Raw genomic sequence first — 13,513 nt, forward strand, 5'->3', positions numbered from 1 at the left:
GGCCCTGCCAAGGTTGTCAGTGGCCCTGTGTGGGACAACTCAAGTTGACAGTAGATGTGGTGAAGTGTCATCCAGTAGTTCATATTTCAAATTGGAAATGTATCTGCCAATCTAGCTTTCAGACTAGACGTGTTGGTAATAGAGTATTATTCAATGTAATGTGAAGCCAATTATTGCATAAAATTAGTAAACCATTTAAAGTGATACGGTCCCATTTTTTGGAAATTAGCTTATTTTACACCTCCCCTTGAGTTAAATAGTAGGCTTTTACCGTTCTCCTGTACTTCCAACCATTTTCTAGTTATGGCAGTGCACATTTTACCTCCAAGCTAACAGTTAACATTGAGTCCTATGAGACCAGTTAGCCGCGAGCTGGTCTCATAGGACTCAATGTTAACTGCTAGCATGGAGGTAAAATTTGCACTGCCATACCCAGAGAATGGTTGGATGTACAGGAGAAAACCCTATTATTTAACTCAAGAGGAGGTGTAAAATAAGCCTATTTCCAAAAATGGGACAGTATCACTTTAACTGAAATATTATGAACTGAAATTAGTATATCCTCCATACAAGAACCAAAAACCTTGTTACTTGAAATGAACAGGCAACTGGCAAGCACCTTCAAAATACAGCGTGTGTCTGTGAGAAAAGCCCTTCCTTCTCTCTCTGTCAAAGAGCGTGGAGTTACCATCTACACTCTCCGTCATCTTTAGCCGTAAAGGTGTTTCAGCGACTGAAAACGAATCGACTGGCTCTTGGCTCTTGTCTCTTGTCTCTCGCGTGTTTAACTGACAAGACATTCGCAAATCACGGTAAAATTTGCTGGGCTTGGCAAAATGTGAAAATTAAATGAATAAAGAAGCACTCATCAGATTTCTTTTTGTTTTTTTAATCGCCTCACAGACGTTTACAAAAAAAATAAATCTGATAAGTGCTTCTTTATTCTTTTATTTTTGAGATTTTAAAGTTCATTCATTGACAAAGTCAAGCACCCAGTGTAAAGAATTAGATTACAAGGTTGAGTGCACTTCCTGGTCCTTCTAAACTAAACTCAGACCATGTTGATGCAGGTGTGAATGGTGAATAAAAAGGTGGGATGCGCAGAAATTAAAAGCAAGTAAAGATGCAATGCCCTGAGCCAGGTGTAATTTCAAAACAAAAAGTTAAGTGAAGAAATTAATATCTCGCAATCTGCTTTTTTCAGTACCATATTGGAGTTGCATATCAAGCTATTTTTAGGTAATATCGCCTGATCATCATAGGCGGCCAATTGATCGTTGCATCTCTAAATTAGACAAAGAAAAATGTTATAGAGCATATGTGTATATACTAGAGATGCACCGGATCCTGATTTTTAGGATCCTGCCGGATACCGGATCCACTGCTTAAGATCCTGCCGGATCCGGAACCGGATACCGGATCCTACGTTGAAACACATAGCCTACTCGCACACGTGGGCCCTTTTTATCACGTTGGCTCAAACTATTTTGACTGAAAAGCCTCGGCTACCGGATCCTGGATCCTGGAACCGGATCCGGATCCTGTGAAAAACCCTATTATCCTGCCGGATCCGGATCTGGTGCATCTCTAGTATATACACATGAATGATTTCTTACATTGATGTTCCACTGCTGAAATTCCAGGGCTCCGCCATAGACCGGTTAGTCTTCATAGAAACACAGCTGGGCACTGGAGACATTGATCTGCAATTCCCAGGTCTGATAAAGATAGAAAATGATAGTAGGGTTGGAAAGGGGGGTCCACGCGCACCCCTCGGCTTTTTTTACGCCACCTGATTTTTGTGTATCTTTAGTGTCTACTTCCAGAATCTGCCAGGTGCCAAGCTGAAATAATGTCCCTTGGCCTTCATTTTTTACCATTTAATGCACCTGACAGGAACCCAACAGATTGAAGCAATGACAGAGAATAGGTCATAACTTTTGAAGTAAACTACATGCAGAGACAAATTAACACATTTTCCCATACAATATTGACCTGAGGAATGAATATAAGTTGTTGTTTTTGACTTTTGACAACATTTAAACAGCATATTTGCTCAGAAACAGCAATAAAATGACCCAAAATATGTAGACACTCAAATATCTTTTCATTCTTTTGAGTTTTGTTGTCTCTTTTTCACCACCTGCTCTTCCTTTATCATTTGCAGTGTAAATGTGAGTGTTATATCGCGTATTAAGCTGAAATTTTGACCCCCAATCTCCATTTTTGACCCTTTAATGCGCCTGACTGAAACCTGACAGACTGAAACAATGATACAAGTTGGGTCATAACTTTTGAAGTAAACCACATACAGAGACAAATTAACACATTTACCCATATAATATTAACCCGAGGAATGCTATTAAGTTGTTGTCTTTGACATTTCACAACATTTGAACAGCATTTTTGGTCATAATCAGCAATAAAATGGCCTAAAATATGTAGACTCTCAAGTATATTTTCATTCTTTTGAGTTTCATTGTCTTTTTGTCCACCACCTGCTATTCCTTTATCATTTGCAGTGTAAATGTGACTATTATATCGGGTTTTAGGCTGAAATAATGACCCACAGTCTCCATTTTTAACCCTTTAATGCGCCTGACTGGAAACCGGCAGATTGAAACAATGATACAGAATGGGTCATAACTTTTGATGTAAACATCATACAGAGAGACTAACAAATTCCCCGTACAATGTTGACCCAATGAATGATATTAAGTTCTTGTCTTTGACATTTGACAACATTTGAACTGCATTTTTGGTCATAATTGGCAATGAAATGGCCATTCAAGTAGGCCTATCTTTTCATTCTTTCGGGTTAAATTTATTTTTCAACACCTGCTCTTCATTCATAATTTACATTAAAAAGTGTATGAAGAGTATTAAGCTGTAATAATGACCCACAGGGTTCATTTGTAACCCTTCAATGGACCTGAATGGAACCAACAGATTGCAACAGTGATACAATTCATTGGTCAGTCATGGGTAAATTGGGCAGTCATGGGTAAGCAGTTAGAGCGTCATACTTGTATCCCAAAGGTTGCCGGTTCGACTCCCGACCCACCAGGTTGGTGGGGTAATCAACCAGTGCTCTCCCCCATCCTCCTCCATGACTGAGGTACCCTGAGCATGGACCCGTCCCGCCGCACTGCTCCCCAGGGGCGCCACTGAGGGCTGCCCCTGTGCACGGGTGAGGCATAAATGCAATTTCATTGGAGTGGAGTGCTGTGTCACAATGACAATGGGAGCTGGAGTTTCCCAATGGGCTTTTGTCTTCTGGACAAAAACTGCCTTTTAAAAAAGCCCTAAAATGTATAGAAATTAAACCCTCATTCTATTTTGGAGGATCACAGCAGCAAGTAACCCATCCACACTAGTGTTTTGTGCATGACTACCTGAATAATGCACTATCTTCTTGATCCATGTGACCAGATTTGTAAAGTTTGTCAGCCATGAGTGTGTTTTATACTGGCATGTTTCTCTGTCCTGTACATTTGGCATAACAAGCCAAACAGTCTATGTCTGCAGAAAAAGGTGAAAGATACATCTTCATGTTAAAAATTACATGTGGAGGTTTTGCAATAAGAAAAAGGAAAGAATATACGCACACCACAGATGCTCTCTTGTCGTGAGACACCTGACGAAGACCTTACAGGTCGACATGTTGTGTGAGCTTTTCACACGTTAAATCACGACAAGGGCGCTTCTGTGGTGTGCGGATAGTCTTTCCTTTTTTCTTGTGCGTTCTTTTATGTCCTGCACCCATGGCAATTGCTTTTTGGGATGTGCCTTTACCTCACATTTTTTGAAGGTTTTGCTAATAAGTCTTAAAGAAGCCTTCTTTGTTTCTTGAACCTTTGAATGATGATGGTGGTAGTTGGATATTAAGTGGAAGATATATTTTGAAAATGAGATACTGTTTCAATCTGAAACTCAATAACATAATCAAATGTATACTTTAAATAAGCAATGAGAAGCACCCAATAAAACTTGAAAGAATGAAAAAAAGACTGCTTATTTTCTACACATTTTGGGTATTTTAATGCGATTTTTGTCTAGGAACACAGTTTAAACGTTGATGACAGTCCTTCACAAGTGCTTCATTGCATTTCTTGGTTCAGTATTGTATGGAAAATGGGTTAGCTTTTCTTCTCTTACTTCAAAAGTCAACCCACACTATGTCTTTTTATAAAGTATTATAAGTTTAAATGTTGTCAAATGTCAAATCAACAACTTAATTTCATTCTTCAGGTTGGTATTGTATATCAAAATGTGTTCATTTAGTTTAATTCAAAAGTTATGACCCATTCTGTATCATTGTTTCAATCTGTTCCAGTCAGGCGCATTAAAGGGTTAAAATGGATTGTTATTATTTCAGCCTAAACCCAATACAATAGTCACATGTAAACTGCAAATGATAAAGGAGGAGCCGGTGGTGGACAAAAGACAATAAAATTCGAAAGAATGAAAAGATACTTCAGTGTCTACATATTTTAGGCCATTTTATTGCCGATTATGACCAAAAATGCAGTTCAAATGTTCTGAAATGTCAAAGACAACAACTTAATAGCATTCCTCAGGTTAATATTATATGGGAAAATGTGTTAATTTGTCTCTGTATGTAGTTTACTTCAAAAGTTATGACCCATCTTGTATCATTGTTTCAGTCTGTTTCAGTCTGGTTTCAGTCAGGCGCATTAAAGGGTCAAAAATGGAGATGGTAAAGGAAGAGCAAGGTGGTGAAAAAGAGACAACAAAACTCAAAAGAATGAAAAGATAGTTGAGTGTCTACATATTTTGGGTCATTTTATTGCTGTTTCTGAGCGAATATGCTGTTTAAATGTAGTCAAAAGTCAAAAACAACAACTTAAATTCATTCCTCAGGTCAATATTGTATGGGAAAATGTGTTAATTTGGCTCTGTATGTAGTTTACTTCAAAAGTTATGACCTATTCTCTGTCATTGCTTCAATCTGTTGGGTTCCTTTCAGGTGCATTAAATGGTTAAAAATGAAGGCCAAGGGACATTATTTCAACTTGGCACCTGGCAGATTCTGGAAGTAGACACTCTAAAGATACAAAAAAATCAGGTGGCGTAAAAAAAGCCGGGGGGTGCGCGTGGACCCCCCTTTCCAACCCTACTATGATAGATTAAGCCAAAATGTCATACACACCAAGTATGCATTCCACGCACGCACGCACACGCTCACTTTGGATCAGATTGTGAAGTTCTACGGCTGAAGTTCCAAGGCTCCGCCATGGACCTGCTGCTCTTCATAGACACACAGCTGGGCACTGGAGACACTGGTCTGGAATTGGTCTGCGCTCTGAAATGGAAGGAGAGAAAGATAGTTTTAGCCAAAATATCACGTGTATGCATGTGCATACATGCCAAACACACAAACACACACACACACAGACACACACACACACACACGCACAAGGTTCAAGGATTTTTTTGTGGGTCCAGAAGTCATGTGGCGCGACGGCATCTAAAGCCCATGAATGAGTTAGTAATTGGTGGTTGATATACTGCAATGAATGTGCTTCTAATAACCTGTTCATATTAATTCATTTCACCATATCATTGTGTGTGCGTCTTGCAAACGGCTTACGTTTACAGATAAGTTTCTGTCCTGTCATTAAAAAGCTGATCTGTTTACAAAAAAAATAAGCTTATTCGACTTGGAATTTTGTCGATCGATGGAGAGAAAGCATGTGAGCAAGAACTTGTTGTCACGATGTGTGTATTATTAAAACAGTGCATTTAAAGGAGCAGTTCAGTCCATTTCAATATGCTGTTGTATTGCTCACGCTACCCTTGACTTGTCAGTACCCGGTGATGACACATTTTTTGGCTCAGCCCTTTCCGAGATATGATCAATTCTAATGGGGGCAGCGTTTGTTTACATTTTAAAAAAATGAAACATAAGCCAAATATTCATAAGTCCAAATATTTTCCCAAAAGGTACTGCTGTTTGCTAGTTGTCTGCTGATGTTTTATAAGCTTTTGGATGTTTTTGGGAATAAATAAAAATGTTTTTTTGAAATGTAAACAAAGAGCTGCCCCCATTAGAATGACCAGGATCTCGGAAACGGCTGAAGAAGAAGAAAAAAAAATCTCAGGCACTGACAAGTCCAGTCGTGTGAGCATTACAACTGCATGTTGAAATTGACTGAACTGTCCCTTTAAAGTCGGCCACAAATATGAACGAGACGATGAGCTTGCACCAGTTTGCTCTACTAACACACCACGTGTGAGGAGTGGGGGGACAGGCATCAAGGAGGAGCTGAAGTGGGGAGCTGAAGTGGGGACCTGCGTGAACTTGTGTAGGGGTAGACAAGACTCATATACACACACGTGAGTGAGTTGTTGACCAACAACTCAGTGAGTTGTTGACCAAGTTCATGGGCCCGTGACCTCGGAGGCCTTCTGCAGGCGAGCGTTGAAGGGATAAGAAACTGCAGAGGATGCAAGATCTGACTGCAGTCGCATTCATCACGCGATAGTTTGACACCATGTGACATGTCACCTCGTCGACGCAACATCACCGAAATTTTGAAGTTTGACAGGAAATCTAACCGTCATGCAACTTTGCATTGCTGTCTAAATGCGGATGTGCGCGTTGCGGTATCTCGATCGCATCTAGTGATCAGCTGATTCACTGGTCACATGACTAATCAGCCATCACGTCCTTGCATATGGAGAATGTGTTACTGCTTCAAAAACACACACACACACACACACACACACACACACACACACACAGGAATGAAAAGCACCTATTCTGTCTGTCTCCCTTCAGAGAGTAGTGCCTAAATGAGCTAGTTGTGTCGTAACCTAGTATGTTTAGCTAACTTGCTACAGCCATAGAAGCAATTTTACAAGATGGATTCACAAAGCAATCTATAATTATGTCACTTGTGCGAAATATGCATACAGTACTGAATGATAGTCTTCCAACTGTAAGTTTAAGTTACAAATGAAAGTGCTAAGCAATCACTAACGCTAATTGCTAATAAGCAGCTGTTGCTGTAACTGGCTCATGCTATTTGCTGACAGGATGGCCCTGCCAAATTGAAGAAAAAGTCAACACAAATAATGTGATTACTACCAAACCGCTAATTACATCTTGTTTATTAACAAGGTGATGAAAAGGTACTCAAGCTACCCCGGCCGCAACTGAACCTAGAAAAAAATCTTAGCAGCATGCTTTAGTTCCCCATTATGTCATTCTGAAATCACATGACCAACGATACCAACCCAGCGAATCAGAGAGGAGGACGTCATAGTGATGTTGTCCAACCAGGACGAGCAGAAAGAGCTCAGACCTGCGTATCCTGTTTTTTCTGCGTTTACAACAGCTCAAATCAGCATCGTCTGTGAATCCTTACGTGGGCTCTGGCATCTTCATATCATTCCCCACGTGTACTCGTTTTTCAGTATTTTAATATAAACAAACAGTGCATACCCAATTAATACAATACAGACACGAATCAATGCAAATTGCATCTTAGATAGTACATTAAAAACAAAAAAATCCATGCAATAGTGGCACTGGCTGTCATTACGCCCCCCTGTTGTGTGCCGACACTTCACTGACCCACCCATCCACACACACACAAACATCCACACAAACACACTCACTTTAGATCAGACTGTGGTGTTCCACTACTGAAATTCCATGGCTGCCCTACAAAGGCAAAGAACCTTAACTCAGCAGAGAAATGTGGCTTCAAAGTTTCTGTTTTGTTATCCTCTGTCCAGATAAATGTACAATAGTTATAGCTCCCAAAATTTGACAGTTGGTTACTATAAAGGAGATATATATGTATAGCAAAAAATATTTAGTTCAAATGTGAATTTTGACCGTTATTTGGCAGTTAAGGTATTCTGCCTTTGTATCATGGGCCAACAGTGAGGAGTCATGCTGAGCCAAAAGGCAGTAACTGCCATATTTTTCCCACCTTTTTTTCATTTTAACTTTAATTATACATTTTATAAGAAACTATAAGCAAGGTCTGGTCATAATGTCTGTTTTAAATTACATAGATGACATTTAGATGTCCTATTTAGTGAGATTAGGATATGGCGGGAATGTGTTTACTTTGCATTGAATTACATTGCATTTCATTATATCTCAAAATTGTTCAGATAAACAGCCTGGCAGACAAATTACTGTGTAGAAAGACTAATATATCATGAATAAATACACAACATACTTTGAAATTGAAGAAAATATAATCAAAATTGAATAAAAGGCTATATTTATGAAATGGCAGTTGGAAGTTAAGGTACTCTGCCTTTGAATCATGGGCGAAAAATAAGGAGCCGTACCAAGGCAAACTACCTTAACTTCCTATTTTCTTTATTTTGACATTAAAAACAATCAAATTGGCTCACTATATTTATTCACATGATAAAGGTGGTCTGAAATACCCCAAAAATGACATTAACTCAATTTTGACCAAAATTGATGTTAAGGTCTTTTGCCTTTGTAGGGCAGTAAGGCTGCGCCATGGTCTGGTTACTCTTTATGGACACACAGCTGGGCACTGGAGACACTGGCCTGGACTTGGTCTGTGCTCTGAAATGGAGGCCAAATATCAATAGTGAGAAGTAATGCATTAGATTCAGTCATACACTACACCGAAATGTGTTAACCACATTACTTCATTTTATGTCCAGAAATCATCACCCTGTGTGTGGGTGGGAGACGTGACGCCTTGTTTTTTGTAACATTGGTTAAAACCTACAAAACTGTTATTTTCCCTTTAAAAAACAAATGTCAATGAAACAAGATGTGGTACATTATGTTTCATATTAGTCTTAGATGAGAAGGAACAGTTTTGTTAAGATTGATGTAAAGGTTTATATGTCAAATATCCTGCGGTGTGACTGTGACATTAATGAAACCTGGAATACAGTGAGGAGAATAAGTGTTTCATCCCTTGCTGATTTTGTTGGTTTGCCCACTAATAAAGACATGATAAGTCTTTAATGTTAATGATAATATGTATTCTAACATGGAGAGTCAGAATATCAAAAAGAAAATCCAGAAATTAACTCTAAAGAATATGTAGCAACCCTGCTACTTAGCATTTTAACGCAGCACTATCTAGGGATGATTACTCACTTCAGCAGAGACCGGGGGTAATCTATGAAAGTGGACCACCTGGTTGAATGCCGTGTTTAAGATTGTACTCTCGAGTCCCCACTCTGAATACATCAGAGACCGTTACTTCGGTTATTTACACACATATACACAGATTATCGGATTAGAAATGGAAGGAGGGGAGTCACGTGATCGGTTGGACAAGATGGCAGCTTAGTTCAGCTCTCCTCAACCCAGACTTGTGAAAATTGTTTTAATTATTGGTTTCTGTAGCTAGTCTACACCAGTCGAACAGTTTCAGTAATTTTATACTTCAGTCGACCGTGTGCCGTATCAAAATGTCAGGAACAGGCAGGAAAACTGCATCTAAATCGTCGAACAGTAAGTCCGATATTGAAGCTATCGCGGACCTTGTGCTGGCCAAGCAACGTGGTTTCCTTGAGGCACGTTTTGATCAACTTGAGCGGATTGGCAAGGAGACCGAGGCCAAACTGTCCAAGATACAACAGGACTTGGGGACTTTAAGAGGGAATGTTGGTGCTGTGAAGGGCGAGATTGGGAAGGTTCGCTCTGATGTTCAACGTAATGCTAATGTGCTAGCTAACCATGAGAGCCTGCTGGAAGAGTTGCAATGTAAGCTAGCAGCTTTGGAGGATCGCAACCGGAGGTGTAACCTCCGCATCGTCGGCCTGGCTGAAGGTGCGGAGGGTTCAAATGCTGTGGAATACTTGACCCGTGCTCTCCCTCGTTGGTTTCCCGCATTGGGGAACATCGAAGGGGAAATAATGAGGGCACACCGGATTTACAGTGGTGAGGATGATTCGAACAAGCCCCGGCCCCGCACCCTGATTTTTAAGGTGCTACGCTTCACTACCCACCAACGCATTCTGAATGCAGCCAAGAACTCTTCTCTGAAAGTGAAAGGAAAGCAGGTTCGTTTTACCCTGGATTACAGCGCGCACACACTCAACAGGCGCAAACCTTTCTACAACGTCATGGACAAAGCGAGAGCCAAAGGTGTCGAGTTTGGTTTTCGTTATCCTGCGACTCTGAGAGTGAAGCTACGTGCTGGACAGTTCGAGTCTTTCAATTCTGCAACGGACGCCGAGGAGTTCATCGACTCGCTCCCGAGTTTCACGCCGCTCATTGACCCGGTGTCCGATCCAGTGGGTCCTGCGGACAACGGTCAGCCAGCGGACAACGGTCAGCCAGCGGACGACGGTCAGCTAGCGGACGACAGCCAGCCAGCGTACGAAGAACAACCCACGGGCGCGAGGCGGTCTCCCCCCGAGAGCTTGTCTGGCGATGCATCGGTGGCTGCTGAGGACGAGTGACAGTGACACTTTGCTGTTTACGGCGTTTGAATGCCGGCTCCGGATCGTGTGCACCTTACTAGTTTATAAGGTTACTTTTGAAGTTTCACCGTTTTTCTGGACATATTGGTAAGCTAGCAGTTCTGCTTCAACTGAACTGTTTTTTTCATGAGAACTGGGTTGCCTACCCATATGAGACGCCGCAGTGGGTTCTGTGTCCTTAGCTTGATAGTTTATTGTGGTCCCAGTTTTCCACTGTATCCGCATTGGTTACATAATGTAGGCCTAGTTATTACCCGATTCACGTTAGTTTTTTCTGCTACAGTTGCCGTCATGCTTAGTTTTATTGAGCTGCAAGTCATTTGGGTTGAAATGTTGGGTTACTGCCGCCCCATATCCATTCCTGGTCACGGATCAGCGTAAAGTTATGTTTTGTGTCTGTCCTTTTTATTTCGTCTTGAGTTTTGTCTTTGTCTTACCTATTTTGTCCTCGTCTATGTCTGTCCATGTATTGTTTTGTCTCGTCACTGAGGGGGTGCTTGATGACAGTCTTGGTTTTAATTATTTCTGCTTTTTTGAGGATTCCACTACTGATAATCTACCATTATTTTACACTACCACCATACTACACTCGGGTTGCTGCGGGGACTCTCAGTTATTATTTTGCCATCTCATAGAACCATTTGATCATATCAATGGGTGAGCTTTCCGTTCTCGTATGGAATGTTGGTGGCTTAAATGCACCACACAAGCGCTCTAGTCTCTTGTCAGTGCTACGGCGTCGGAAAATCGATATCGCCCTCTTGCAAGAAACGCACTTGTTGAGCAACGACTCCAAGCGTCTAGCAAATAAGTTTTACCATGTAATTGCGTCTTCATCTTTTCAAACGAAAACGAGGGGAGTGGCGGTTGTTGTTAAGCGGTGTCTTCCCATAAAGGTACTGGCAGTCGAAACCGATACGGAAGGGAGACTGGTCATTGTTAAATCCGAACTACATGGGCGGAAATTAGCCATAGCCTCTGTTTATGCTCCAAATAAATTTGATAAATTCTTCTATGATTCATTAACCACCTCTATGTTACAACTGACTGGTTATTCTCTGGTGGTAGGGGCTGATATGAACGCTGTGTGGGACACGGCCGTCGATCGTTCCCACTCTACATCAACCAGTGAACAAGAACAGGCATCTGCTGCCCTGCGTGGCTGGGCCGATAGTATCGCGTTAGTAGATGTCTGGCGGTCACTGAACCCGTGGGTCAAAGATTATTCTTTCTTTTCGCACAGGCACAAAACATTTTCAAGAATAGACTTTCTGTTTGCTTCTCCTAATCTGTTTCAAAGAATTGATGCCTCAGTGTTGCTCCCCATCGCGCTCTCTGATCACAAAGCGGTGTTTAGTCGGGTCACCTTAAAAAGTCTAACCAAACGTGCCACTAGATGGCGGTTCAACTCCTCACTGCTGAAGAATGAGGCTTTCAGAGACCAATTCTTATCTTGTTTGGATGAATTTCTCTCTTTTAATGTGGGTTCAGTGGACGACCCCCGGGTGTTATGGGAAACAGTGAAATGTTTTATTAGAAGTAATGTTACTCTTTTCAGTTCAACTATGCGTAAAGCTAAATCTGCCAGGCTACAAGCTCTTGAATTAGAATTTTCAAGACTTGACAACCTTCTACAGAATAATTACTCTTTAGACACTGAAACAAAACGTGATCTCATTAAAAAGGAAATAAATGACATTTTGAAACTACAATCAGAATTTTTAATTCATAGGTCTAGACAGCGGTATTATTTTCACGGGTCAAGACCCAGCCATTTGTTGGCCTTGAGACTAAGATCTAATGAGCGTTTTGCTGACATTCCATCCATAAGGTCACTGGATGGCCTAGTCACTACAGAGCCAAAACACATAAATAACATTTTTTGTAGTTTCTATTCCTCTTTGTATCAATCTGATGGTCAGTTAAATGAATGTGATTATGAGAATTATCTAAGGAAATTAAATCTTTCACGCTTGTCTGAAGAAGATGCTTCATCCCTTGACAATCCTTTAACGCTAGACGAATTGGAAATGGCAGCACGATCTATGCAATCAAATAAATCCCCTGGCTTAGACGGAATACCCCCCGAGTTTTATCTTTTATTTTGGGAGAAATTAGGCCCTCTACTTCTTGATATGATCCAAGCTTCACTTGAGGCTGGGATGTTTCCTAGAGATGTCAATACTGCGCTCATTACATTGCTCTTAAAGAAAGACCGTGACCCCATTGAGTGTACTAGTTACAGACCTTTGAGTCTGTTAAATGCAGACTTGAAAATATATGCAAAGCTTTTGGCACGCCGTATAGAGAAGTTTATGCCCCACTTGGTTCACTGTGATCAAACTGGTTTTATAAAGGGCAGACTTGCTTCTGATAATATGAGGCGGCTTCTTCATGTTATTGATGCTGCAAAGGATGCAAAAGTCCCACAAGCCGTCCTGTCTGTTGATGCGCTTCGTGCGTTTGACCGCCTCGAGTGGCCTTTCTTGTGGTCTGTTTTACAAAGTATGGGTTTTGGCAAGGATTTCATACATATGGTTCAAGTTTTGTATTCCAGCCCCTCTGCCCAAGTACTAACAGGGCAACTATTTTCTAGTCCATTCCCTGTTACGAGATCATCTAGACAGGGCTGCCCTTTGAGCCCCTCACTTTTTGCACTCTCAATGGAACCCCTGGCACAAATGATACGTATGTCTGTCTCTATACACCCCATTTCTATTTTAGGCACAGAACACAAAGTATCTCTCTTTGCAGATGATGTTTTGGTTTTTATGGAAAACCCCATTCAATCACTGCCATCTCTATTGTCTGTTTGTGAGGAGTTTGGCTTGCTCTCTGGATTTAGGATAAATTGGACCAAATCTGCTCTCCTTCCCTTGAATCCCTCAGCCAATTTGCTAACATTCCCTGCTACTATTTCTGTTGTTCAGTATTTTAAATATCTAGGAATTAGGATTTTCCCCTCTCTGCACCGTACTACTACCTACAACTTTGTGGAAATGCACACAGCTGTTAGAAAAGATATGGATCAATGGGCTACGCT

General features: G+C 41.0%; 1 long non-coding RNA gene across 1 annotated transcript; it reads right to left on the reverse strand.

Moving 5' to 3' along the window:
- Positions 1-1,432: 1,432 nt before the first annotated feature.
- Positions 1,433-7,692, reverse strand: LOC134453116 (uncharacterized). The gene is made up of 3 exons (XR_010035552.1): positions 7,648-7,692; positions 5,210-5,326; positions 1,433-1,718 (listed from the first exon to the last, which is right to left on the reverse strand). It is a non-coding gene; the product is annotated as an uncharacterized LOC134453116 (long non-coding RNA).
- Positions 7,693-13,513: the final 5,821 nt, after the last annotated feature.

The sequence above is a fragment of the Engraulis encrasicolus genome, chromosome 1, assembly GCF_034702125.1.
Source record: "Engraulis encrasicolus isolate BLACKSEA-1 chromosome 1, IST_EnEncr_1.0, whole genome shotgun sequence".
Classification (NCBI taxonomy): domain Eukaryota; kingdom Metazoa; phylum Chordata; class Actinopteri; order Clupeiformes; family Engraulidae; genus Engraulis; species Engraulis encrasicolus.